This window comes from Panicum virgatum, chromosome 9K (genome assembly GCF_016808335.1).
Source record: "Panicum virgatum strain AP13 chromosome 9K, P.virgatum_v5, whole genome shotgun sequence".
Classification (NCBI taxonomy): Eukaryota; Viridiplantae; Streptophyta; class Magnoliopsida; order Poales; family Poaceae; genus Panicum; species Panicum virgatum.
The window spans coordinates 33046296-33052372 of NC_053144.1; positions in this window are offsets into that span (position 1 = coordinate 33046296).

The window sequence follows — 6077 nt, forward strand, 5'->3', positions numbered from 1 at the left end:
ATGTGAAGAATGACAGCGGTTTGGTGATTTGCAATTGGTGCCTGCTGCGTTGATGCATCCTATTATTAAACCATGGCCGTTCCGAGGTTGGGGGTTGGATTTCATTGGACAAATTAATCCTCCATCTTCAAAGGGGCATCGCTTCGTGTTGGTTGCTACAGATTATTTCACTAAATGGACCGAAGCGGTTCCTTTGAAGAATATGACACATAAGGAGGTAATTGAGTTTATTACTGAGCATATTATTCATAGATTCGGAATTTCACAAACTTTGACAACGGATCAAGGTTCTTCATTTATATCAAAAGAGGTGTGTGCCTTTGCCGAATCTTACAAGATTAAGTTGCTCAATTCATCTCCATACTATGCTCAGGCCAAATCTAGTAATAAGATTTTGATCAAACTTATCAAGAAGAAGATAGAAGCAAATCCTAAGAGGTGGCATGAAGTGTTATCCGAAGCATTGTGGGCTCATCGTATATCTAGACATATTGCTACTAAGGTTACTCCTTTTGAGCTTGTGTATGGTCAAGAGGCCATTTTACCCGTTGAGGTAAATCTGGATGCATATAGATTGACAAAGCAAAATGACCTCTCTGCTGTTGATTAGATTTGATGATGGATAATATTGATGAGGTGACCGACAAGCATTTGAAGGCTTTGAAGGAGATTGAGAAAGACAAGCTTCGGGTGGCCAGAGCTTACAACAAAAAGGTAAAACTTAAATCTTTTTAGGTTGGGGATCTGGTTTGGAAGATAATTTTGCCTCTTGGGATGAAAAGCAACAAGTTTGGCAAATGGTCGCCAAGTTGGGAGGGTCCATACAAGATTATCAAAGTTATCTCCGGTAATTTGTATGAGACGGTGCAAGGTGAGCGTCCACCAAGGGTTATCAATGGGAGGTACTTGAAGAAGTTCTATTCTAGCGTATGGCAACGTGCATGAGGACGAAGACGGACGGTATTGAATATCGCCCTTAGTTTTATTTTTTTAGACTTGTATGCTCTGTGTAAAACATGTACATCACGATAGTTCTTTCTTTTTGGCTTGTGAAACTCACCAAAAAGTAGGGGGGGCATATGTTGACAGCCAATTCTGGCAGTTCAGAGGCCGACCGGTCTGACCGGTCAGACCGGTCTGTGCAGTTGTAATCCGAGTAGGCTTCATTTTATTTTGGAAATTCTTGTATAAACCGACTTTTTTTTGACTGAAACTGTTGGGGAGTTCCCCACAGCAAATGCATTAAACCGACTTGGAGAGGGGTACGACTTCCCCGGCCTATAAATATAAAGGCTAAGGCCGATTGAGGTATTCCCAATCGAATCAATTCAAAATATCGCATTACTTTTCGTCTCTCAAACCCTAGCCTTTTCCAACCCTAGATTGCTTTCTTCTTTCGTCTCGACGACGTTTGAAGATGTTTTGAGTGGCCTGCCGACCTCAGAGCAACCCTAGCCGCGCAAGCTCCGACGGGGTCCCTCCCGAGCTCACGTTTCTAGGTCTTCTCGGTTCTTTGCTCCACACCGGTTAGACCGGTCTATGGAACCGGTCAGACCAGTCTGCCAGGGCATCGCTGGTTCAGATCGTTTTGACGATCTCCTGTGCGTTCTAGCGCATTCGAGTGTGTTGGCGCGATTCTGTGTCAACACCTATAATCTCTCGAGAGGCAAGAAACCACTCGACTTTTACCCATCCTAATTAGCAGAGCATCTAGTCGAGTTTAACCTCTAGTATTCAAAACATGGGTACCTAGGATCATGCATCTATGGTTTCAATCAACTCCTGAAAACTTAAATGCACAGATAAATAATGATACAACATAGATTGCATAGATTTAAAATATAGGCATTTAGATGCACCGGGGCTTGCCTTCCTAGGCAAAAATTTAGCCTTGGGCTCTTCCGAACATTGGTCTGGGTCTTCAGCAACTTAGTTAGATTAGATTGAGCTGCTTGTACTTCATTCTAGGACTTCGGCACCAATTCGTTCGTTCCGTCGATGAAAGTCGCGTCTATATGAATGCAAAGTGTTCATGTTACATAAATGACAATAAATTACATATTCTTTTCTTCACTATAAAGTTGTAGCACAAGTTTTATTATGAAATTCTTAATTACATTTTCTTGGGAAATCATTTATAGAACAGTAATTAACTTGACTTAAAGTCATTGAGCAAGTTGGATTTCTCATTTTTGTCTTTTGTAATTTTTCACATAGAAACTTAGTTTATTTACTATCATTACTAGGTAGAGTTTCTGGTGTTGAAATTTTTATGCAGAGAACAAAAATAAATAACAAGATTGTTGTAAAAATTTCAACCAGTTTTATGTAGCAGATTAAACATGGAAAATACGACAACCAGCTACTGCTATAAACAGAGATTTATTTATGCAGAACTAACTACGACAGTACTGATGCTTAAACTTTTACACAGTGTTCCAGATATGTTAAAAAGAATACTAAAAAATTTTCAGCAAGTTGTAGTGAGCATATTAATTATGAAAAATAAAACAATTAGACACTGCTAGAAGCAAAACCTATTTATACAGAACAAAGTATACATATTCTGGTGTTCAAACTTTTACTGAGTATTTATAATATGGTGTAAAGAATTATGTGAATTTTCCATAATTTTCTAGGTAACAAAACTATTTATCATGAATTAGTGATTTTATTCACGTATTAAACCAAAAGCGTAGTTAAACAGTTGTAATGGATTCCAAACTTTTATTATACTGTTCTTGTAGTATTTCGAGTGTGCTGAAGAAGTTTCATCCAAAAAATGCACTAGAACATCAAGAACACAAATGTGATATTTAATCCTAGCTTAAAACAAGGTCTGATAAAACACCTAGTTAAAGTTGGTTTCTAGTCTTGAAACTTTTGTGTGAGACTCTACTCAGTGATGTAAGACTACCTTCTAAAAATCATAATCAGTTCATGTGTGGAACTTCTAGAACAATTATAAGCCATTTAATCTAATCATTATCCTAGATTAAAATAGAAGCAGAAACTGAACATGTGAGTGTAACAAAAGTGGTAAAGTTTGTTGCAAGAATTCCAGAACAGTTGAGTTTACATTTTTACGATTTTTCTACAAATTGTTATTGATTTTACAAGTTCGCAGCTTAAAGTTCATGTATATTTTGCCATTTCACCCCTGGAATCTAGTTTTAAAATTACGAATGGGTCCTTGGTCGGGATTTGGGAACAGAGGCGGTGGTTTCCGGCCGGTTTCCGGCGATCTCACTCGCCGGTGGCGAGGTGCTAGTGGGGGAAAAGGGAGAGGTGTTCAAGACGCACCTGCTGGTGGTCTCGGTTGGGACGAGGGTGGACGGGAGGGGGTCGCTGGCGATGGACAGGGGCGGCGGCCAAGGAAGCTCGGCGCAGCGGCGCTCCGGTGAGGTAGGGGTAAGGTGGCTGGGCTCTATACGTTCATTGGGAGGTGAGGAAGGCCACCGGGTGCCAATTTGGGTGGAGGAGGGCAGAGGGGTCGGCGCCATGGCGAGTAGGGGCTCGCCGGCGTTTAGGCAGGGCCGACGGCCATGGCGGTGGCAATGGAGGTCCGGTGAGGGCTCGGGCATGTAGGGAGCTCGGATGGGCCCTTTTTATAGGCGTGGGAGAGACAGAGAGAGGGCGAGCTGGGGAAGGCCGGTTGAGGGGAGGGCCCATCTAGGAATGGCGATGGCGTCGGCTTTGTGGCGAGCAGGGGACCGACGGGGGCGCGTGGTGAGCGCGCGCAGTGCCAGGGAGGGGCTTGTATTCAGCGAAACCGGGGGCGCAGGGTGGGTTCGGCCGGGGCGTGGACAAGTGGTCGGCCAGCTGTTGCCGGTGGCGCACAGCGCTGTCACGGCGAGAAATAGAGAGAGGAGGGAGGAAAGAGATGGTGGTGATGGCAGTTTTATAAATAAAATGAAGTTCAAAGTCCTGTTTGTAAACTCAATTTTTCTCTTTCTTCCTGTCCTCAAATGAAAAACTTTTGAATACCTTTTTTGTTTTGTTTTTCGAGATCTACAACTTTCATTTCAGACACTTTTTCATTTAAGCAAAGGTTTGAAAGTTATTTAATTATTTCGAAAACTACCATTTAAAGGACTTATTATTTCATGTGACCTCATTTAAATTGAATTTGTTATTCTTGCAAATTTATAAAACACCATCTTAGATGTAAATTGATGCATTTTGTTAGTAAAATACTATAAGCCAATAAGAGATATGTGTTACCTAAAGATATATGTACATATCCACATACACATGTGTATACCTATATGTGGTTGATTTATTTTTGAGTATGGTCCTTTATGAACGATTTGGGTTCTAATGACCATAGTTTAGCAAATTAAAAATTTGGGATGTCACAGAGTATACCAAGGTGTCATTTATATTTCCGCAGGGACGGCGGCGAATGAAAGTACATAGGCTGGTTAATGAACTTGATCTAGATTGGATATTCAATTGCATAAACAGGGGTAAGATGGATAACATGGTAGGAGGTAGTGTAACACACAAACAAACTAGCCTCAAGATAAATAAACAAAAGATGCTATAGGCAGAGAGAAAGGCAGAAGTTAGAGCTCAAGTCATATGTGCTAGGCTAGCTATATCTATGCTATTGTTGACGCTCCTTAGCGCCCCAATTTATATACCACAAGCGCACAGGATCGTGTAGCTTTTCCCATAGAGTATTCCCCCAAGGTTTATCAATCCGTGGATCGACAAAGAACTACCCAAGGTTTTCCATCTAATCTAATGGATCTATCCTAACATGAAGCATGAATTGCACATATAGAGTAACCTTTAATAGATATGAGTGTTGTGTAAAGGTTGATCTAATCCATGAACATAGGCGTAACCATAGCAAAACCAAAGACATGACTAGGCCTATTGTCATCTAGTTGTAGTTCAAGCTAACGAGCAAATAAATCATGCATCTCAATCAATGGCATCTTTAAACCCAAAATCTCCAATCCGATCCTTCGATACCCAATCTACTTAAAGCAACGCCCTGTCACGACGCCCCCCCTTTGGACGAAAGCACCCTGAAGCAAGTCGAACCCCCTTTCGTAGTTCCGCCATGAACCTCTAGCCACCATGACTACAAGATCATGCTAAGCGATCTATCTCGATAATAGATCTAGGATGAAGCAAACCCAAAGAAAAGAACGAAATCGAAAGAGAGAACAGGATCGCTAAAAGATTCGGAAGACATGATTATCATTACTCACATAATAGATATGTTTGGATCGTCACCACCGAATACATACCATTGACGACTCCAACTAGCTCATGAACTCCACCATGGCACAACCACGCAGGGAGGCCATGGTGGCTAGGGGCGGCCTAAGCCATCTCCTAGACAACTTTGAAGACTTGCGGCAGCCGTCGTCTCCCTCCGGTCTTGGCCCTAGGTTTTCGTCAAGTTCTGGGTGGATGGATGCCGCGAGTTGAATAAGGTGCGAGCTATTTATAAGCCGAGGAAGCTACCGGTCGAAGGGGAGGCCGAACCGCCTCGGAAACAGTCTAGGCCGGCCGGCCTACCCTCTTTCGGGCCCGCCTCGGTCTCATCTTTCGCGTGTAGACTCCTCGCATCTTCTAAAGTTTATGTCCTTCATGATTGCACCCCTTTGGACGTCGTTATCTTGGAGATATCTTCGAGGAAAGGATAGGATAGGGAATCCTTCCTTAAATCTTCATTTGCTTTGCTTAATCCCGAAGTATCTTGATCTCATCTTTGTGGGCTTGGTCATTTGGGCTCTCTTGGAGGATGGATGTGCATGAATGGGCTTCGAATCAACATGGGCTTTGGTCCTTCCTTTGGGCTTTGGCCTTCATCTTTCTCCGTGTTAGCGCTTGATCACGGGCCTCGGCATTTCATGCTCCAAAATAGGCCAAAAACCAGCAAAAACGAAGTTCCTCCAAAATATATGTGCAAATGTAAAAATGACCAATAATTAGACCGGGGTTAGGACGGTTAGTGATTTTGATATTAAATTCATGCCATTATCAAGGATAAACAAGGGATAAAATGGGTACTTAAGGAGCGCCAACAGCTATCTTATGGTTAGATTGTCAAAGAT